The sequence below is a fragment of the Heptranchias perlo genome, chromosome 2 (genome assembly GCF_035084215.1).
Source record: "Heptranchias perlo isolate sHepPer1 chromosome 2, sHepPer1.hap1, whole genome shotgun sequence".
NCBI lineage: Eukaryota > Metazoa > Chordata > Chondrichthyes > Hexanchiformes > Hexanchidae > Heptranchias > Heptranchias perlo.
Window position 1 is genome coordinate 22,536,859 of NC_090326.1, and position 23,878 is coordinate 22,560,736.

The window sequence follows — 23,878 nt, forward strand, 5'->3', positions numbered from 1 at the left end:
AAAATGAGACAAATGTTTTAGTGATGCTGGTTGAGGGATAAATAATTACAAAGGAAGAGAAATGATGCAATTATGCGGTGTTTTGCAGTGACTGCAATACAGATTTATGGAGGTATGTGCAGCTTGAGAATGTGTGATCAATACAAGCAGCAAAATCACCCTTTGCTAAATCTACAAACAGAAACAAGCTCTCTGATCACCGATGATAATCTGGCAGAAAACAAATGCTCGTAGATCGTTGACTTTTTGTCCTCCACAGTGATTTGTAATAGTCAGAAACTGCTTGCAGCTGACAATGAAAATATGGTGAGATAATTGGAGGATTTCATGCTTATTTTTCCACATACAATCTACATTCAATGTCTATATCCAAAAGCCTATATCCTGGCACTTTCATTTCTGATGGTAATTGGAAAGTTAGATGAAAAATAATGACAGCTATTTTGATCATTATAATTTGACACCATCATGGAGTTGAAAGCCTTTCACGATACTGAAGTTTTGTGAGGGTGCAAATACACAGTTGATTGAACAGCCAGATAAGTTCCATTACACCAGAGAGAGAGAAGCTGGTTTTATGCAACAGGTCGGGCAACAAATTTACATTTTTTTTCTGCTGCAATAGAATGAACAGAGGATACCTTGTGAAGGACCATGGGTCAGGATTTCTATCCAATAAATGTGCTGATTTGATAATTGCTTAGTAATTAATCACAACTGAGTAGTGGCCAATGCTACAAGTGGTGCTTGACACCATATTCCATTGATTAATCCATAGTTCAAGGTGGTTAATAGAGTAAACTAGGTCCCCAGGTGAATCCACCAACACACAATGTCACAGGCACACCATTACCTCCAAGCTCCACTCCAAATGACACAACATCCTGACTTGGACGCATATCGCCATTGCTTCATTGTTGTTGGGTTAGTTTCCTGACCTAACACCATTGTTGGAGCACCATCATCACAAGGACTGCAGCAATTCAACAACAAGGCCCATCACCATTTTCCCAGAGCAACTTGGGATGAGCAATAAATGCAGCCTTGCCAGAATCACCCATGTTCCATGAACATTTTTAAAAAAAACTCTCTGAAAAAGCGTGTCACAATTCTTTCATCAATGCTTGCAACAGACACTCCGAGACTATCCCTTACATTAAATAGCATAGGTGTCAGTCAGAAACCTTGCCTCAGTCCTCTTTTGAAATAGTTAGGTTTAGAGAATCTCCCGTCTACCCTTAAATAGGTCTCGGGACTAGAGTACATTCCCAGATAAAATCCGAGATTTGACCATGTAATTTTAGAAAAAAATGAGCGCCACAGAAGGCACTTGGCTGAAACCCTTTCTGATGGGCCTTCTGTTACCCTTTCTTATTGAAGGCACTTGGCTGAAACCCTTTCTGATGGGCCTTCTGTTACCCTTTCTTATTGAAGATTTCTCAAAAGCAAAATTCCACTTGTTTTCCAATTACTCCGCAGGTCTCCAAAACATTCAACATGTGCCACAGCAACCCAAAGAACCATTTTAGGAGCCATTAATAATAGTGAGATGCCATGGTAGATTTTAGGTTAACTAAAGATCCCCCTTCTTGTGGATAGAATTTTTTGAGGCATTTGCACCCAATGGAACACACATGCCTCAAATAGAATCCTATTCACCACCCTCAGAAGGGCAGCTCCAATATGGTCTCACAGCACTGTTCTCCAAGGCAATTGGAGTAAGAAGAACGGCCAGATTCATTCACTGCTACAGAAATAAAGGATACACATCAGACACCTTCGAAACATACTGATCCACTGGATAGACCAAGCCAATACTGCACAAGGACCTAGGTCACAGTCGGCTCATAAGTGGCAAGTAACATTCGCGCCAGACAAGTGCCAGGCAATGACCATCTCCAACAAGAGAGAGTCTAACCACCTCCCCTTGACATTCAACGGCATTACCATCGCCGAATCCCCCACCAACAACATCCTGGGGTCATCACTGACCAGAAACTTAACTGGACCAGCCACATAAATATTGTGGCTACAAGAGCAGGTCAGAGGCTGGGTATTCTGCAGTGAGTGACTCACCTCCTGACTCCCCAAAGCCTTTCCACCATCTACAAGGCACAAGTCAGGAGTGTGATGGAATACTCTCCACTTGCCTGGATGAGTGCAGCTCCAACAACACACAAGAAGCTCAACACCATCCAGGACAAAGCAGCCCGCTTGATTGGCATCCCATCCACCACCCTAAACATTCACTCCCTCCACCACCGGCGCACTATAGCTGCAGTGTGTACCATCTACAGGATGCACTGCAGCAACTCACTAAGGCTTCTTCGACAGCACCTCCCAAACCCACGACCTCTACCACCTAGAAGGACAAGGGCAGCAGGCACATGGGAACAACACCACCTGCACGTTCCCCTCCAAGTCACACACCATCCCGACTTGGAAATATATTGCCGTTCCTTCATCGTCACTGGGTCAAAATCCTGGAACTCCCTTCCTAACAGCACCGTGGGAGAACCTTCACCACACGGATTGCAGCGGTTCAAGAAGGCGGCTCACCACCACCTTCTCAAGGGCAATTAGGGATGGGCAATAAATGCTGGCCTTGCCAATGATGCCCACATCCCATGAACGAATAACAAAAAACCACCTTTGCATTACTATCCTAAGATGATATACCTGACATTTAGCTGGGCCGACATACTCACAAATCCAGATCGGTAATAGGTTACCTCCATTCCTGGTGTCAGGTTTGCAGAAAACCTGCCCAATAATGCAAACCATCAACAGCAGCTAAATCTCTCATAACCTGATTGGACGTTCTAGCAGATAAAATGCGCATGCACGGCTAGTCTCAATAAAACTCATGAATTTACAATAAATATTCATGCATTCAGGAGAGTTCTTACTATCTGCTCTTAGGAGAACAACCCCAGCTTCTCTAGTCTCTCCAGATAACAGAAACCCCTCATCCCTGATAACATTCTAAGAAATCTCTCCCGCATCCTCTCCAAGGCCTCAAGGTCCTTTGTAAAGTGCAGTGCCCAGAATTGGACACATTACTCTAGCTGAGGTCTAACCAGTGATTTATAAAGGTTTAGCATAACTTCCTTACTTTTGTACTCGATGCCTCTATTTATAAAGCCAAGGATCCCATATGCTTTTTTAACAGCTTTATCAACATATCAACCTACGTTCTCCGCATGGCCTCTCCAAGCTCACCTTCTCCATGAGAATCACCTCCTTATCATTTGGCCCCATTCCATTGAACTGCTGACCACCCAGCTTCCCGTCGCAGACCCCATGCTAGCTAACATTGCAGATGGTTCCCTCTCCTCAGGTACTGTCGTTCTCCCTTTCAAAATTGCTGTGATCACCCCCTTCTCAAAAAACAAACCCTTGACCCTCTGTCCTTGCAAACAACCATCCCATCTCCAAACCCCATTCCAAAGTCCTAGAACGTATTGTCGCCTCCCAAATCCTTGCTCATCTTTCCCACAAATCCCTGTTTAATTATAGCCCAAGCACCTCCAGGAATGGCTTCTCTTCCTGCCTCATTACCTCTGGAGCCCCACAAGGATCTATCATTGGCCCCTCCTTTTCCTCATCTACATGTTACCCCTTAGCGACATCATCTACAAACATGTACATTCATCTACATTCACCAGTATGCTGACAACACTCAGTTCTACCACTCCATCACCTCGTTTGACACCTACACTGCCTCTGTGTTGCCAGACTGCTTGTCTGACATTGAGTCTTGGATGAGGCGCTGTTTCCTCCAGCAAAAGATTAGGAAGACCGAAGCCATCATCTTCAGCCCCCAGCACAAACTCCATCCCCTCCCCAGCAACGGAGGTTAAACCAGACCATTACTTACCGCAGTGTCATATTCGACCCTGACCGAAGCTTCGGATCCCAGATCCACTTCATCACAAAGACCACCAACTTTCATCTCTAATACCTCCCCGCTCAATCCCTACTTCTCCCTCAGCCCTTTTTCCACTGAAACCCTCACCCTTCCTCTCACCACCTCCAGACTCTGCTAGTCCATTGCTCTTCTGGCCGGCCTCTTATAGTCCACAAATTTCAGCTCATCCAAATCACTGCTGCCTATATCCTATCCCGCATCAAGTCTTCAGTTCCAGCGCCTCAAATTTGACAAACTTATCCTTGTGTTTACATCCCTTCATGGCCTCCTCCAGCCCCGTCACCCCTCCTGAACTGTCTGTTCTCTGACTCTTGCCTCTTGTGCATCCCTCCCTTTGCCCCACTATTAGCAGCCGTGCTTTCAACCACCTGGGCCCCATGCTCTGAAATTCCCTCCGCCAAACCCTCTCCGCCTCGCCATCTCCCTCTTCTCCTCCTTTAAGACCCTTCTTAAAACCCATTTTTTTGACCAAGCTTTCGGTCATCCTTAATTTCTCCTTCTGTGGTTCAGCGTCAAATTTTTGATTAGGCCTTTGTGAAGCGTTTCAAGGCATCTTTCTATATCGCAGGTGTTGTATAAATGTAAGCTCTTGTTGCTGTTTCACATTATAAGCAGGTACTATACAAGCGAAACGTTTTGTGCTGTTGCCGGCAGATTTTTGTGTCAACTAGTGTCAGAAGATTAAAAAACATGACTCCAGGCTCATCAAATATCTAATTGTGCTGTTACATATGTATCAAGATGGATGCAAAGAACATCCTGAACAACATGTGATCTTTTAGATAAATAGAAAACAAAAATAGAAAATGCACTGGGAATTGAGCACTAAAAACAATTTGTTTAGCGCATCACAGAAAACTCGACCTGTTACAAAGCAAATTGCAATAGTGACCTTTCCCCCCTCCATTTTCTGATCCATCTCATCTAAAACTCTGCTGCCCATATCCTAACTCGCACCAATCGTCACTCATCACCCCTGTGCTCGCTGACCTACAATGACTCACGGTCCAGCAATGCCTCGATTTTAAAATTCTCATCCTTGTGTTCAAATCCATCCATGGCCTCGCTCCTCCCTATCTCTATAACCTCCTCCAGTCCTACAGCTCTCCGAGATCTCTGCGCTCCTCCAATTCTGGCCTCTTGCGCACCCCTGATTTTCATCGCTCCACATTTACGGACGTACCTTCAGCTGCCCAGGCCCTAAGTTCTGGAATTCCCTCCCTAAACCTCCCCATCTCTCCACCTCTTTCTCCTCCTTTAAGTCACTCCTTGACCAAGCTTTTGGTCACCTGTCCTAATAGATCCTTACGTGGCTCGGTGTCAAATTTGGACTGATAACGCTCCTGTGAAACGCCTTGGGGTGTTTTCACTACGTTAAATGCAAGTTGTTGTTATCTGGCGAGCTGCTCGGTATTATGTAACTTACTACATCAGGGAAAGTGAAATAGGTCAAGGACATAAGACACCTCCCTGACCACAGTGAATTATGCCACTCATTGACTCGCACAATCCCAGTGGGGCAAGTTGGACAGCATCAGTTTATTTTTCTGCAACACAGAAATTAATTTCCTTCAGGTGCTTCATCTAGCAGCTCAATCAAGAAAGAAAACCATTCACCCAGTCCAAAACAACTAAAAGGTGGTCAACTCTGGGATTTGAATTTGTGATCTGACGGTTAGGACTCGAGTCTGAGGATGGCATGAAGCAAATACAAAGACATGATACAAGTAATCTCCAGTTCTTGACCTCCTCAATAAGTTGAGGGGAGGGGGGAGGGGGGGGAAGTAGCCTTTATTGTAGAGTTGTTGATGATCGCAAAACACAGTATTGTGAATGGAGCACTTTTCCATTTTGCATGCAGGTCAGATTTGTATGGATCAGACATAATATGCTAGACAAAACACTTCAGAAGATGACCAGTTTGATACTTAGAATCATAGAAAGGTTACAGCATGGAAGGAGGTCATTCGGCCCGGCAAGCCCGTGCCAGCTCTCTGCAAGAGCAATCCAGCTAGTCCCACTCCCCCGCCCTTTCCCCATAGCCCTGCAAATTTTTTTCGTTCAAGTAATTATCCAATTCCCTTTTGAAAGCCATGATTGAATCTGCTTCCACCACCCGCTCAGGCAGTGCATTCCAGATCATAACCACTTGCTGTGTAAAAACGATTTTCCTCATGTCGCCTCTGGTTCTTTTGCCAATCACCTTAAATCTGTGTCCTCTGGTTCTCGACCCTTCCGCCAATGGGGGCAGTTTCTCTCTATCTACTCTGTCTACCTCACAAACTGTTAATCACTTTGGCCCATTTGGAGAAAAGTTGAGCTGCTGATTTTCATTTACTGGGAACGTGGATAAGATTGTCCAAAGCCTGTTTCATTCATGAGAGTGTGAGTGTGAGAGAGAGTGAGATATATATATATAGAGAGAGAGAGAGAGAGTGTGAGAGAGAGAGAGAGTGAGAGAGTGTGAGAGTGAGAGAGTGTGAGTGAGAGAGTGTGATATGGAGAGAATGTGAGAGTGTGAGAGTGTGAGTGAGGATGTGAGAGTGAGAGAGTGTGAGAGAGTGAGAGTGTGTGAGAGTGAGAGAGTGTGTGAGAGTGAGAGAGTGTGTGAGTGAGAGAGTGAGAGAGAGTGAGAGAAAGTGAGAGAGTGAGAGAGAGTGAGATATAGAGAGAGACAGAGAGAGAGAGAGAGAGGATGTGAGAGAGTGAGGGTGTGAGAGTGAGTGAGAGTGTAAGTGAGGGTGTGAGAGTGAGAGAGAGTGTGAGAGAAGATGTGAGAGAGTGAGAGAAAGTGAGAGAGAGTGTGATATATATATATAGAGAGAGAGAGAGGATGGGAGAGTGAGAGAGTGTGAGTGCGAGAGAGAGCGCGTTGGAGAGTGCGCACATGGGAAAGGTGAGTGAGAAAAATAACTTTCATTCCATCTGGAAACCCAATAAGTATTTTTAAAAGGTTCCAAACCTAGAAAGAATACATTTGCATTTATATAGCGCCTTTCACATCCTCAGGACATTCAAATGTGTTCATCAAATTTCATGATTTTTGTTTACCATTTTTACAAAGAAAGGATTTAGGGGGCAAAAGTTACTTTTGGTGTTTGTTTTAAAAGCAATGTGTATTCTCTCAATTTTTTTTAAATATGCAATGGAATCTTTTTCTTGCCACCACTCGCTCCCCCCCAGCCCCTGCCCCAGACCAAACAATTACAAAACACCTCACATGCGTTGTTTTGATCACACGGACTGCAGCGGTTCAAGAAGGCAGCTCATCACCACCTTCCCAAGGGCAATTAGGGATGGGCAATAAATGCCGGCCTCGTCAGCGACGCCCACATCCCACGAACGAATAAAAAAAAACATATAGTCAGGCCACCTTCAGCTGCTTTACCAGTGTGCTGCATTTTCGAATAAAATAATCCTGTCAGTGAATCAAATTATTAGTGGGTAAACTCATGAACTTTAGTTATCCATTTTACATTATAAGTAGCATACAATACCATGTGCCATCAGCCAGAAAGCACAGTCCTTAAACTGCAAGACTGTTCTCCCAGCAGATATACAGTCGTGGTCAGTGAATCTAATGGTGCACAGTAACTATGAAACAATGGAATTCCTTTAATGAATAGGTGCAGTCAACACTATAAATAACTTCCATTCTTTCAATGAGTAGGTGCATATGCAATACTCAGAAATTAACCCTCCTGGTTTATTGCAAACATCCAGAATCAAAACAACTCCATCATCTTGTGCGTGCTATTTATTTTCTCCATTTCAGCAGGATAACCAGCTTTTAAAAAGAGCATGAGCGTGGTTTGAAACCATGATTCATTTTACAATCAGTCCAGCTCTGTCAGCAGAGCTTAAAGGCAATAAGAGTATATTTTTGTTCTATTTAAACAGAGGTTTAGCTTCCTAGATCCCACTGGCAATCTCTATCAGTGCTCACTACTCTAAGTTTGGTAATTCTCTGGTCCTGCAATTAAACTCTGCAATTTGTGTCAGGCACTTGGAGATGTTTCTCAGATTTAAGGAGACACTATTTAAATGAAATTCTCTAATTTCTCCAATTGGGGGCATTAATCTGTTTGTTATTAAAATGGATTATCGATCTATTAAAATAATGGTCAAAGGAATGTCATGTGAATATATGAAGTATTTGCACCCTAATATTTACAAAAAGTGTAATATCGAAGCATTTGTGTGGTGCTGCATGGTTTTGCTCAAAGGGGCATCTATCCTGGACACCATGAAGAATGGATCAGCGCCTTGGTTTGAGATGAGGAGGAAATCCGACAGCCTGTCCAGGTTGGTGGGGGAATGATGTCCTGGCTTAGTTAAGAGAGACTTGTAGCACCACTGAATGCTACCTCAGTTCAACAGAGCCCCGAATTGTAAATTAGTAATCTCACCTCATATACTGCATGCTGTTCCTAACTGACTCCAGGGGCATAATTTTCATTGGGAGCCAGATACCCTGCGTGTCCGCAGATATTCGTGTGGGGAACCCGGAAGCGAAATGAGTGCAACGCAATCTGCGATCGCAACTCAATTGAAGGTGAGCGTTTGAGCTTCCGGGTTTGCCATGCGCCAGGAAGCCAGACTGACAGGATCGTTGCCTGTTGGCAGTGAAAGAAGCTGCAAATCAGAGAGAGGGGACGGGAGGGAGAGAGATCATTGCCACAGCAAAAAATCAGATGGGGAAGGGGGATTGGGGGGACGTGGACAATATTGGGGGGGGGGTCCAGCCAGTATCGGGGGGCGGGGTCAGCGAGCGACGACATTGGGGGGGTCCAGCCAGTATTGGGGGCGGGGGTCAGCAAATGACAACTTTGGGGGGGTCCAGCCAGCATTGGGTATTGGGGGACGGGGGGGGGGGGGGCCAGCCAGCAATGACATCGGGAGGGGGTCAGCCAGCATCGGAGATGGGGGGGGAAGGGGGCACTGGCCGATCGCGAGGGTCCTGTCGGCCAGGTGAGCTTGTTGGGCCTGGATGAAGCACTCCTGCTCCTCCGGGCCCACAAGCAGTGAAATAAAGGCACCCACCTCATGGATCCGGCCCTTCCCGCCTGCTTTTACCTGTCGTGAATCAGGAGCGATGGGAAACCTGAACAGGTAAAGTTAAATTCATTTAAGTTTTCTAATACACAAAATATTAAGTACCTGAAGCATTTCAATGATGTACATTGCCCTATTCTATGATTCTATTAGCGTGGCCGTATAGACTTTGAATGCCAGCATATCTGCCGCCTTAAACAGAATGACAGAGACCTTATCAATAGCCTTTCAACACGTCACTGATTTTCACCAAGCTGCTCTCCAGCACAGTGGTGGGAGTGATGTGGCACTGACCCAGGAAAGGAATGGTGGCGAAAGGGAACATGATAGTGGGAACTCCACTCAAAGTGCTCCCACGTCTCAACCGTTGCCCCCCCCCCCAACCCAAACCAGTACCCGAAATGCTGCCTACTCTCCCGATGGCTGAATCTCCCCCTGCACAGGTGCAGGTGGAGCAGTCTTTGACGATGCCCTCAGGGGCTCCAAAAACCCAGAGGTCATTGGTCAAGAGCATCTCAGCAGGGCAGGGATCTGAGCAGCCTGCCTCTACCTCTGCTGAAGCAACAGGGGATGCACCACATAGAAGCGGTAGGAAGCGTAAGTTTAAGCAATTGTAGTTCACCAAAGGTACGTACAAGGGTGTATTATGAAATGTAATGTTGTGATTTCTATTTCTTTTTATGCTGACATATAAAATGTATTCATTGTCAACACTTTCGAATCTTGGCCATTATTGCTTCCAGACTTTCAAACAGACCTTTCATTTGCTTCGTAATGAACGCCAATACATGAGGTCACCCGTTGGGCAGCTGTGCAATCGGTTTATGCGTCGTTGAAGGGTTTGAGCAAAGACAGGGTAAGGAAACTCAGCCTCTGCCTGAAGACCCTCTCGGATGGGTAGTGCTTCCTGCGCATCGGCCCCTCCATTGGTCCCCTCTCTGCCGTTCTTCAGATCCTTGTTGCACACCTCTGTCTTGTGCACCAGCAGATTCCAGAACCGCACGACGTGCCTGCCCTGGATGGTGATTTTCCTCCTCCTCAGATGTACTGTGAAATACATCCATTACACCCACCCCCATCCTGATCTTGTCAGTTTGAGCGGCTCCAAAATGTTGGTAAATTTGTCTGAGCACAAGATTCTCAGTCTCAACAAAGAAATCTCAGTCTAAACATTTGTCTGAGAGAACTGAGTGCCCAACTGCAATACCTCACCTTTTATTGAGATGTGTCGGTCACTGGTTTAAAGGGCCAAATGAGTTTTGGCTGCATCTCGCCTCTGTTTCAATAGCGTGTTTCAGAAGCCATGGGAAACCCATGCAGGAGAAGGTACATCCGTTTCTGTCGCAGAGTCCACAAAAAATTCAGTACCTCAAACGTTTAAATGAGCTAAATTGCCCCTTTAACAAGCCAGCATTAAGTGGGGGCGGGACTTTTGGGTTTCATTAGTGCACGCACATCCAACACGCCTGGATTAAACCCGGAAGTGGGCGCATTGAAGCCAGTCCCACTTCCAACATCTATTATTTTAACCTCCCACCTGACCACAACCCACCCATTCTTTGGGGTTAAAACTCCCCCCCATGTGCCTGAACTGGCTGGGGGTGGGGTGGGGGGGGTGCAGGGTAGGGACCGGGCCTCTTGCTGCTACGTCAGTGCAGTACTGAGGGAGTGCTGCACTGTCAGAGGTGCCGTCTTTCGGATGAGACATTAAACCGAGGTCCCGTCTGCCCTCTCAGGTAGACGTAAGAGATCCCATGGCACTATTCAAAGAAGAGCAGGGGAGTTCTCCCGGTATCCTGGCCAATATTTATCCCTCAACCAAAATGACTAAAACAGATAATTACATTGCTGTTTGCGGGATCTTGCTGTGTGCAAATTGGTGCCACTTTCCCTACATCACAACACTTCAAAAGCACTTCATTGGCTGTAAAGTGCTTTAAGACGCCCTGAGCTTGTGATAGGCACTGTAAAAAGGCAACTTGTTTCTTTCATCACATAGAGTTTGATTTAATATATTGTTTTAAAAGGACAGTAACCTATTACATTATGGAGTTTCATTTGCTTCATTTTAAAGCTCTGACATATCGTGAGGACATTCTTGTCATAAAAGAAGCTGACTTATATGTAGGACAGTATCCTTAGGATACTTCAATTTTCATTTTATGTCTTTAAACAGTTTGCTAGTGAAGCATTTTATTCTTTTTTTAATGAATATCGCAGCAGGCTAAACCATCATTCCTGCTGTACGTCACTTCGCATCAATTTTGAGGATTATACTGTTCAGTGCAGAGATGGTAGAAATTTTATATAAGCTATCAAATATATTAACCTAGATCTGAAAATTCTGGAAGTGATAAAAATTGTGTGTCATTTTGGGCACAAACCAGTACAGAACACAAAGTGAAGATAACCACTTGCAGCCACATATTGGCAACCCAAGGGGGTACCTGGACTAAATCTCTCATTTTCACTGCCTGCAGCAAGCATTAATATATCATAAATTTTACAAGAACTAATAAGAACATGTGATTGATGGCCCCATCTATTAAGGTTGGGAGGTTTTAGCCAACACCATTAAGTCTGCAGTACGTTACAAGGAAGGGAATAAACTGTTTTTGATGTTGCTTCCATTTTCACTTCACTTCACAGTGCTTCATAGGATTCCACCAATATGGCTCAGTGAATTTGCACCGCAGTAGCCCCAAGCAAGGCAAAGCATTACTATTTAATAGCAAGTGAAAGACAAAAGCCTCGGCTCCTATGGTCTCACATTAGGCACTCAGCTTTTGGCTGCCGCATTTCCTCACAAATCAATTACTGCCAGCAAACCTCCAACAAGCTTTCAATAATTCAAGCAATAAAACAGCATTGCAACCCTGGAATAAACCGAACTAGCCATACGCAATCCTTAAAACAAAAATAAGTGGAAACATTTTGTTTTGTAGCTTCCTCAATAGCTCAGAGGATTAGTGCACTAGTTAGTGTTTTGCTGAGTCATACAGGCCAGGAAGACGATAAGAACACATGAATGTTAAAGACCTTGTCTGTCCATGGGAGGAGGCATGGACCAGCTGGGCCGAATGGCCTGTTTTTGTGCTGTATATTCTATGTAATCTGCTCATTCCCAATATCTAGGGACCATCATATTCTCGATACCCACTATAAACCCATGGGATTAAAGGGACATTGGCAGCATGGATACAAAATTGGCTAAGGAGAGAGTAGTGGTGAACGGTTGTTTTTCAGACTGGAGGGAAATATACAGTGGTATTCCCCAGGGATCAGTATTAGGACCACTGCTCTTTTTGATATATATTAATGACCTGGGCTTGGGTATAGAGGTTATAGTTTCAAAGTTTGCAGATGACACAAAACTCAGAAATGTAGTAAACAATGTGGAGGATAGTAACAGACTTCAGGAGGACATAGTCAGACTGGTGAAATGGGCAGACACATGGCAGATTAAATTTAATGCAGAGAAGTGTGAAGTAATACATTTTGGTAGGGAGAATGAGGAGAGGCAATATAAACTAAATCATTTTAAAGGGGGTGCAGGAACAGAGACCTGGGGGTGTATGCACACAAATCTTTGATGGTGGCAGGACAAGTTGAGGAGGCAGGTAAAAAAGCATTTGGGATCCTGGGGTTTATTAACACAGGTATAGAGTACAAAAGCAAGGAAGTTATGCTAATCCTTTATTAAACACTGGTTAGGCTGCAGCTGGAGTATTGTGTTCACTTCTGGGCACCACACTTTAGGAAGGATGTCAACGCCTTGGAGAGGGTGCAGAGGAGATTTACTAGAATGGTACCAGGGATGTCGGACTTCAGTTATGTGGAGAGACTGGAGTAGCTGGGGTTGTTCTTCTTAGAGCAGAGAAGGTTATGGGCAGATTTGATAGGAGTGCTCAAAATCATGAACAGTTTTGATACAATAAATAAAGAGAAACTGTTTCCAGTGGCAGAAGGGTCGGTAACCAGAGGACACAGATTTAAGGTGATCAGCAAAAGAGCCAGAGGAGACATGAGGAAACATGTTTTTTTACGCAGCGAGTAGTGTTATAATCTGGAATGCACTGCCTGAAAGGGTGGTGGAAGTAGATTCAATTTCAACTTTCAAAAGGGAATTTGATAAATACTTGAAGGGAAAAATTGTACAGGGTTATGGGGAAAGAGCAGGGAATGGAACTAATTGGATAGCTCTTTCAAAGAGCCAGCACAGGCATGATGGGCCGAACGACCTCCTTCTGTGCTGTACCTACTATGATATTATGATATCCCTTTATCAATCCTTTCTCTAGGTATTTTCCAATTTTCTTGAAACAGTCAGCCTCCTTCAACAGTCCATGCTCTACATTTGTGACCCTCTGCCTATAGCAATTAAACCTAAATGGTCTTTCCACCCTCCTTCTTTTAAGGTTAAGGCAGTGCAATTAGTCAGTGCTGAGTTAGCTGGTCCCAGCTGGAGTACTGGTGGTCAAGTTGCTGAAATGGGCTTCAACAGCTCAGTGTTAGGAGGAAACACGTATCAGCCACAACTAGTTTGTGCCAAAGTTTAGACCCGTCCCAAAATGCAGGTCATGAACCTTAAGGCTTATGTAATTTCCCACCTTAAACTATTAAATGTGCCTTTGATCTTAATAAACCCAGTATCCACTTCGTTATTCTCAACTGATCCTATGGAGTGGGTATTACTAGGTTAACCAAACTAATGAGAGAGTATTGCTAGGTTTACCAGGCTATGGAGAGGGTATTGCTAGGTTTACCAGACTAATGAGAGGGTATTGCTAAGTTTACCAGACTAATGAGAGGGTATTGCTAGGTTTACCAGACTAATGAGAGGGTATTGCTAGGTTTACCAGACTATGGGAAGGGTATTGCTAAGTTTAACAGACTATGGTGAGGGTATTGCTAAGTTTACCAGACTAATGAGAGGGTATTGCTAAGTTTACCAGACTATGGAGAGGGTATTGCTAAGTTTACTGGACTATGGAGAGGGTATTGCTAGGTTTACCAGACTAATGAGAGGGTATTGCTTAGTTTCCCAGACTATGGTGAGGGTATTGCTAGGTTTACCAGACTAATGAGAGGGTATTGCTAAGTTTAACAGACTATGGAGAGGGTATTGCTAGGATTGCCAGACTATGGTGAGGGTGTTGCTAAGTTTACCAGACTATGGAGAGGGTATAGCTAGGTTTACCAGACTAATGAGAGAGTATAGCTAGGTTTACCAGACTATGGAGAGGGTATTTCTAAGATTACCAGACTATGGTGAGGGTATTGCTAAGTTTACTGGACTATGGAGAGGGTATAGCTAGGTTTACCAGACTAATGAGAGAGTATTGCTAAGTTTACCAGACTATGGAAAGGGTATTGCTAGGTTTACCAGACTAATGAGAGAGTATAGCTAAGTTTACCAGACTAATGAGAGGGTTTTGCTAAGTTTACCACACTATGGAGAGGGTATTTCTAAGATTACCAGACTATGGTGAGGGTATTGCTAGGTTTACCAGACTAATGAGAGAGTATAGCTAAGTTTACCAGACTAATGAGAGGGTTTTGCTAAGTTTACCACACTATGGAGAGGGTATTTCTAAGATTACCAGACTATGGTGAGGGTATTGCTAAGTTTACTGGACTATGGTGAGGGTATTGCTAGGTTTATCAGACTAATGAGAGGGTATTGCTTAGTTTCCCAGACTATGGAGAGGGTATTGCTAAGTTTACCAGACTAATGAGAGGGTATTGCTTAGTTTCCCAGACTATGGAGAGGGTATTGCTAAGTTTACCAGACTAATGAGAGGGTATTGCTTAGTTTCCCAGACTATGGAGAGGGTATTGCTAAGTTTACCAGACTAATGAGAGGGTTTTGCTAAGTTTACCACACTATGGAGAGGGTATTTCTAAGATTACCAGACTATGGAGAGGGTATTTCTAGGTTAACCAGACTAATTAGAGGGCATTGCTAAGTTTACCAGAATATGGAGAGGGTATTGCTAAGTTTATCAAATAATGGAGAGGGTATTGCTAAGATTACCAGACTAATGAGAGGGTTTTGTTAAATTTATCAGACAATGGAGAGGGTATTGCTAGGTTTACCACACTCTGGAGAGGGTATTGCTAAGTTTACCACACTATTGAGAGGGTATTGCTAAGTTTACCAGACTATTACACACAGAAATACACGGTAATAACTTTTGCATGCGGGATACACCGTTTATAAAACTGGTAGTTCCAGGCAGTGTATTGGCTATTTTGTTTTGATCTGTCTGAGATTCAGGAATTCATATTGACCCTTCACTTGGCATTGATTTATTTTGGATAACCCTTCCTGTAACTCACCGTGAGTAAACAGGTTCAGCTTGTAAATTTGGTCATTATGTGCCAACTCTTAAATGGCGAGAAACATTTTTCACTGTTGGTATTCGAATGACTGGGAATCTGGTTTCTGTAGCTGGTTTTCAGCCAAAGACCAACTTTTTGGAAGCTTTTCTCACTTCTAAGATGAGCAAGGGAGACTCAGGAGAAGGGAGAAATATTTAAAAGTTTTGTTTTCCAGAAATAGATTTGACAGAAAAAAAGTTAAAATATAAATGAGAGAAAAAGATTGAGGTGTCCGGGGTGGGGTGGGGGGTGGGTGGGGGGGGGGGGGGAAAGAGAGAAAAAGGAGGAAAAGAAAGACTTGGAGAGCAGAGTTTAGAATTTATTTAAAATTATAGCTTAGGGTAAATATTAAATTTGGCCTGAACAATTTGATTGTATAAATTAGTTGTTGGTATCAGTATCAATTTGAGAGCTGAAAATTTAATAATGGCCACCCAGAAGGCCGGGGGGGGGGTGGGGGTGGGGAGGTGTGGGTGGGAGGGAGGAGAAAGAATGGGGGCCGGAGGAGTGAGGAGGCAGTGGGAGAGAGGGGGCGAACAAGCTGGAGGGTGGGAGGGCAAGGGGAGCGAGAGACAGAGAGAGACACAGACTGACAGACAAACAAACACTCATGTTGGAATACAGTTCCAACTGTCCTCTGGACCTTGACTAAATGGCCAATCATGATGTTTACAAATTTTAGTGTCAACAGGCTATGTAGTGATGGTAAGCATTTTCCTCCGACACGTGCACTTTTCAGGAGGGATTCGGAACCGAAACCATGGTTGTTTTCTCTCTTTCCGATCCACCAATGTAGCACAGGCCAGGGATCAAGCCTACTCTGCATGATTCAGCTCCACTTTCAGCGATGCACTTGTAAAATAATAGAATTTAAAATCGACTTTGCTATTTAACATTAATGAAAGTCAAAGAAATGAAAAAGGTCAAAGGGGATTACATGCAATTGATCATTAGGCTATGGAATTGCTGATTACATGGTACTTCTAATCAGAGTTCCTCTGAGAACAGCCAGGGAAAATGGGCCATATTTTCCTTCATTTGATCATTTTAAACAAAAAGGGCGTAAGTAAATGGTGGCATAATATTGGTAAAACAAATGTGAATGCCCCATTCATCAGTGCTCAGCACTGACTCAGTGAATTACATATCTTTATTTCTGGATTAATGAACATTAATCGTCACATGGGACTATGATATAGTGGCAATAACGGAGATCTAGCTTAAAGGAGGGAAGGATTGGGTACTTAATATTCCTGGCTATTCCAAGGTATTCAGCACAGATAGGGAAGGAAAGAAAGGAGGGAGATGGCAGTATTGATCAAAGACACTATTAAATGACTGGAAAGGGATGATGTAGTTGAGGGGTCAAAGATAGAATCTACTTGGTTAGAATAGAGGAGTTATTACACTACTGGGTGTATAAATAGGCCACCAAATAGTGGGAAGGAGGTAGAAGAGAAAATTTGCAGGCAAATTACAGAAAGATGCAAGAACTATAGAGTAGTGATAATGGGGGACTTCAATTATCCCAATATAGTCTGGGACAGTACCAGTGTAAAGGGCAAAGAGAGGGAGGAATTCCTGAAATGTGTTCAAGAGAACTTTCAGGAACAGTGTGTTTCCAGCCCAACAAGGAAGGAAGCATTATTGGATCTAGTTCTGGGGAAAGAAGTGGGGCAGGTGGAGCACGTTTCAGTGGGGGAGCATTTGGGGAACAGTGATCATAATATCATTAGGTTTAGAATAGTTATGGAAAAGGAACAGGAACAATCAAATGTGAAACTGCTTAACTAGAGGGGGGCAAATTCCAGTGAGTTAAAAAGGGATCTTGCCCAGGTGGATTGGAATCAAAAAATGGTTGGTAAAACAATAATTGAACGATGGGAGGCCTTCAAGGACGAGTTGGTTCAGGTATAGAGTAGACACATCCCTACGAGGGGAGAGGAAGGGCATCCAAAGCTAGAGCTCTGTGGATGACTAAAGATAGATATTAAAATGAAACAGAAAAAGGAGGCTTCTGACAAATGTAAAGTTCATAATACAGTGGAGAACCAGGCTGAATACAGTAGAGGAGATCTGAAAAAGGGAATAAGAGGGGCCAAGAGAAAGTATGAGGATAGATTAGGGGCTAACATAAAAGGGAACCCAAAAGTCTTTTATAAACATATAAATAGTAAAAGGGTAGTCAAAGGAAGGGTGGGACCAATTAGCGGCAAAAAAGATCTTCTTGTGGAGGCAGAGGGCATGGCTGAGGCACTAAATGAATACTTCGCATCTGTCTTCACTAGAGAACAGGATGCTGCCATTATAGCAGTAAAGGAGGAGGTAGTAGCGATATTGGAGAGAGTAAAAATGGATAAAGAGGAGCCTAACGTCGGTGGTGGGGAAACTATTAAATACAATAATCCGGGACAAAATTAATTGGCACTTTGAAAAGTATGGGCTAATAAATGAAAGTCAGCACGGATTTGTTAAAGGAAAATTGCGTTTGATTAACTTGAGTGAGTTCTTTGATGAAGTAACGGAGAGGGTTGATGAGGATAATGCGATTGATGTTATATACATGGACTTTAAGGGACAGTGGCAGTGTGGATACAAAATTGGCTAGGGGACAGAAAGCAGAGTTGTGGTGAACAGTTGTTTTTTAGACTGGAGGGAAGTATACAACGGTGTTCCCCAGGGGTCGGTATTAGGACCACTGCTCTTTTTGATATATATTAATGACCTGGACTTGGATATACAGGGTATAATTTCAAAATTTGCAGATGACATGAAAATTGGAAATGTAGTAAACAATGTGGAGGATAGTAACAGACTTCAGGGGGACGTAGACAGACTGGTGAAATGGGCAGATGAAATTTAATTCAGAGAAATGTGAAGTGATACATTTTGGTAGGAAGAATGAGGAGAGGCAATATAAATTAAATAGTACAATTTTAAAGGGGGTGCAGGAACAGAGAGGCCTGGGGGTGCACATACATAAATCTTTGAAGGTAGCAGGACAATTTGAGAAGGCTGTTAAGAAAGCATATGGGACCCCGGCTTTATTAATAAAAGTATAGAGTACAAAAGCATGGAAGTCATGCTAAATCTTTATAAAACACTGGTTCGGCCTCAGCCGGAGTGCTGTGTTCAATTCTGGGTACCACACTTTAGGAAAGATGTCAAGGCCTTCGAGAGGGTGCAGAAAAAATTTACTCGAATGGTACCAAGGATGAGGGACTTCAGTTATGTGGAGTGGCTGGAGAAGCTGGGGTTGTTCTCCTTACAGCAGAGAAGATTAAGGGGAGATTTGATAGAGGTGTTCAAGATCATAAAGGGTTTTGATAGAGTAAATAAGGAGAAACTGTTTCCGGTGGCAGAAGGGTTGATAACCAGAGGAGACAGATTTAAGGTGACTGGCAAAAGAGCCAGAGGCGACATGATTTAAGCAGTGAGTTGTAATGGTCTGGAATGCGTTGCCTGAAAGGGTGGTGGAAGCAGATTAAATAGTAACTTTCAAAAGGGAGTTAGATAAATACTTGAAGGGAAAAAATTTACAAGATGTTTTCAGGGCTACAGGACTCGAATTTTTCGAGGATGTGACAAGGAGGATTGATGAAGGTAGCGCAATTGATGTAGTGTGTGTGGATTTCAGCAAGAATTTTGACGAGGTCCCACATGGCAGGAAAGTAAAGGCCCATGGGATCCAAGGGAATGTGGCAAATTGGATACAAAATTGGCTCAGTGGCAGGAAGCAAAGGGTAATGGTCAACAGGTGTTTTGGCGACTGGAAGGCTGATTCTAGTGGGGTGCCGCAGGACTCGGTACTACAAACATAGAAACATAGAAAATAGGAGCAGGAGTAGGCCATTCGGCCCCTCGAGGCTGCTCGGCCAGTCAATATGATCATGGCTGATCCTCTATCTCAATACCATATTCCCGCTCTCTTCCATACCCCATTATGCCTTTTGTGTCTAGAAATCTATCTAGCTCCTTCTTAAATATATTCAGTGACCATAGCCTTCTGTGGTAGAGAATTCCACAGGTTCACCACCCTCTGAGTGAAGAAATTTCTCTTCATCTCAGTCCGAAATGTCCTACCCCGTATCCTGAGACTGTGACCCCTCGTTCTGGACCCCCCAGCCAGGGGAAACATCCTCCCTGCATCCAGTCTGTCTAGCCTTGTCAGAACTTTATATGTTTCAATGAGATCCCCTCTCATTCTTCTAAATTCGAGTGAATACAGGCCGAGTCGACCCAATCTCTCCTCATACGAAAGTCCTGCCATCCCACGAATCAGTCTGGTGAACCTTTGCTGCACTCCCTCTATGGCAAGTATATCCTTTCGTAGGTAAGGAGACCAAAACTGCACACAATACTCCAGGAGTGCTCTCACTAAGGCCCGATACAACTGCAGTAAGACATCCTTGCTCCTGTACTCAAATCCTCTTGCAATGAAGGCCAACATACCATTTGCCTTCCTAACTGCTTACTGCACCTGCATGTTTGCTTTCAGTGACTGATGTACAAGGGCACCCAGGTCCCTTTGTACATCAACATTCCCCAATCTATCACCATTTAAATAATACTCTGCCTTTCTGTTTTTCCTTCCGAAGTGGATAACTTCACATTTATCCACATTATACTGCATCTGCCATGTTTGCCCACTCACTCAACTTGTCTAAATCGCCTTGAAGCCTCTGTGCATCCTCCTCACAACTCACGATCCCACCTAGTTTTGTGTTGTCAGCAAACTTGGAAATATTACATTTGGTTCCCTCATCCAAATCATTGACATATATTGTGAATAGCTGGGGCCCAAGCACTGATCCCTGTGGTACCCCACTAGTCACCGCCTGCCACCCCGAAAAAGACCCATTTATTCCTACTCTCTGTTTTCTGTCTGTTAACCAATTTTCAATCCATGCCAGGATATTACCACCAATTCTATGTGCTTTAATTTTGCACACTAACCTCTAATGTGGGACTTTATCAAAGGCCTTCTGAAAATCCAAATGAACCACATCCACTGGTTCTCCCCTATCTATTCTACCAGTTATATTCTCAAAAAACTCCAGTAGGTTTGTCAAACATGATTTCCTTTTCATAAATCCATGTTGACTTTGTCTAATCCCATTGATATTTTCTAAGTGTCCTTTTATCACATCCTTTATAATAGACGCTAGCATTTTCCCTCCGACTGATATTAGGCTAACCGGGTTGTAGTTGCCTGTTTTGTCTCTCCCTCCTTTTCTAAATAGTGGGGTTACATTTGCCACCCTCCAATCTGCAGGAACTGTTCCACAATCTATAGAATTTTGTAAGATGACAACTAATGCATCCACTATTTCCATGGCTACCTCTTTTAGTATTCTGGGATGCAGATTATCAGGGCTTGGGGACTTATCGGCTTTCAGTCCCATTAATTTCTCCAACACTATTTTTTTACTAATACTAATTTCCTTTAATTCCTCCTTCTCACTAGTCCCTTGGTTCCCTAGCATTTCTGGGAAGTTATTTGTGTCCTCTTCTGTGAAGACAGAACTAAAGTATTTGTTTAATTGCTCTGCCATTTTCCTGTTTCCTATTATAAATTCTCCCGTTTCTGACTGTAAGGAACCTATATTTGTTTTCACTAATCTTTTTCTTTTTACATACTTGTAGAAGCTTTTACATTCCACTTTTATGTTCCTTGCAAGTTTACTCTAATATACTATTTTTCCCCTCTTAATCAATCTCTTGGTCCTTTTTTGCTGAATTCTAAACTGCTCCCAATCCTCAGCCTTGCTACTTTTTCTGGCAACTTTATATGACTCCTCTTTGGATCTAATACTATCCTTAATTTCTTTTGTTAGCCTCGTTTGGGCCGCATTTCCTTTTGTGTTTTTGCGCCAGAAAGGAATGTTGCAATTCGTGCATTCGTTCCTTAAATGTTAGCCATTGCCTATCCATCGTCATGCCTTTTAATGAAGCTTCCCAATCTATCATAGCCAACTCACTCCTCATACCTTCGTAGTTTCCTTTGCTTAGATTTAGGACCCTAGTTTCGGATTGGACTACTTCACTTTCCATCTTAATGAAGAATTCTATCATGTTATGGTCACTCTTCCCTAAAGAACCCCGCACAAGAAGATTATTAATTAACCCTTCTCATTGCACAATACCCAATCTGGGATAGCCTGTTGCCTGATTAGCTCCTCAACGTACTGGTCTAAAAAACCATCTCGCACGCACTCCAGGGATTCATCCTCCACAGTATTATTGCTAATTTGGTCTATGTGCAGATTAAAGTCACCCATGATTACTGTAGTACCCTTGTTACATGCATTTCTAATTTCCTGTTTGATCCCATCCCCTACATTACCACTACTGTTTGGAGGCCTATAGACAACTCCTACCAGTGTTTTCTGCCCCTTGGTGCTTCTTAACTCCACCCAGACTGATTCTACATCTTGATTTTCTGAGCCAATATCCTTTCTCACTATTGCTCTGATTTCATCCTTTACCAACAATGCCACCCCACCTCCTTTTCCTATTTGCCCGTCCTTCCTAAATATCGAATACCCTTGGATATTCAGCTCCCGGCCTTGATCACACTGCAGCCATGACTCTGTAATCGCAATTATATCATATCCGTTTACATCTATTTGCGCTGTTAATTCATCTACCTTATTACGAATGCTTTGTGCATTCAGATACAGTGCCTTTAGATTTGTCCTTTGCTTCTTGTGGTATATATTAACGATTTGGACTTAAACGTAGGGGGCATGATTAAGAAATTTGCGGATGACACAAAGATAGTCCGGTTCGTTGATAGTGAGGAGGAAAGCTGTAGACTGCAGTAAGATATCAATGGACTGATCAGGTGGGCAGAAAAGTGGCAAATGGAGTTCAATCTGGAGAAGTGTGAGGTAATGCATTTGGGGAGAACAAACAAGGCAAGGGAGTACACAATAAATGGGAGGATACTGAAAGGTGTAGAGGAAGAGAGGGACCTTGCTTGGAGTGCATGTCCACAGATCCCTGAAGGTAGCAGGACAGGTAGATAAGGTGGTTAAGATGGCATATGGAATGCTTTCCTTTATTAATCGAGGCATAGAATATAAAAGCAGGGATGTTATGCTGGAACTGTATAAAACACTAGTTAGGCCACAGCTTGAGTACTGCGTACAGTTCTGGTCACCACATTACAGGAAAGATGTGATTGCACTAGAGAAGGTGCAGAGGAGATTTACGAGGATGTTGCCAGGACTGGAGAATTTTAGCTATGATGACAGATTGGATAGGCTGGGGTTGTTTTCCTTGGAACAGAGGAAGCTGAGGGGTGACTTGATTGAGGTGTACAAAATTATGAGGGGCCTAGATATAGTGGATAGGAAGGACCTATTTCCCATAGCAGAAGGGTCAATAACCAGGGGGCAAAGATTTAAAGTGATTGGTAGAAGGATTAGAGGGGAGCTGAGGAAAATATTTTTTACCCAGAGGATGGTGGGGGTCTGGAACTCACTGCCTGAAAGGGTGGTAGAGGCAGAAACCCTCAACTCATTTAAAAAATACCTGGATGTGCACCTGAAAAGCCGTGACTTGCAGGGCTACGGATCAAATGTAGGAAAGTGGGATTAGGCCGGGTGGCTCGTTTCTCAGCCGGCGCGGACATGATGGGCCGAATGGCCTCCTTCTGTGCCGTAAATTTTCTGTGATTCTATGACTATGGGGCAAGAGCAGAGGAATAAGACTAATTGGATAGCTCTTTCAAAGAGCTGGTCCAGGCACGATGGGCCGAATGGTCTCCTGTACTGTACCAATGATACTATGATCAGTGGAAATTTCAGAGAAAGGACTATGTTTGCTTATTTGGTCCTTCTTAAGAAGTCATTAATGGGGAATATGGGCACTATTTGCAGCTCGCACTCAAACCAAAATGTGACTACATTACTTCAGGCCAAACCAGAGAGTTTAAAAACAGAGAAATAGAAAGAATGAACACTTGCATTTATACAGCGCCTTTCACCACCTCAGGACGTCCCAAAGCGCTTTACAGGCAATTAAGTACTTTTGAATTGTAGTCACTGTTGCATTGTCGGAAATACAGCAGCCCATTTGTGCACAGCAAACAGCAATAAGATAATCACCAGATAATCTGTTTTTAGTGATGTTGGCTGAGTGATAAATATTAGCCAGGACACTGAGGAGAATTCCCCAGCTCTTCTTCGAAATATGCTTGGGATTTTTTATATCCACCTGAGAGGGTCCTCGGTTTAACATCTCATGCGAAAGACGGCACCTCCGACAGTGCAGCAATCCCTCAGTACTGCACTGAAGTCTCAAACCAGACAGAGCTTAAAAACAGAGAAGATATGGAAGTATCACCAGAGCAGTGACTGTACAATTAATATTAGATAGCATTCTACACAGTGTTTTAAACAAAGGAAATTGGATTATACAGATTCATTATCACGGACAATATGACAACTGCGAGTTGATGTTGAAGATTGACCTGGCTAACAAGCCTGCAATTTCAATCTC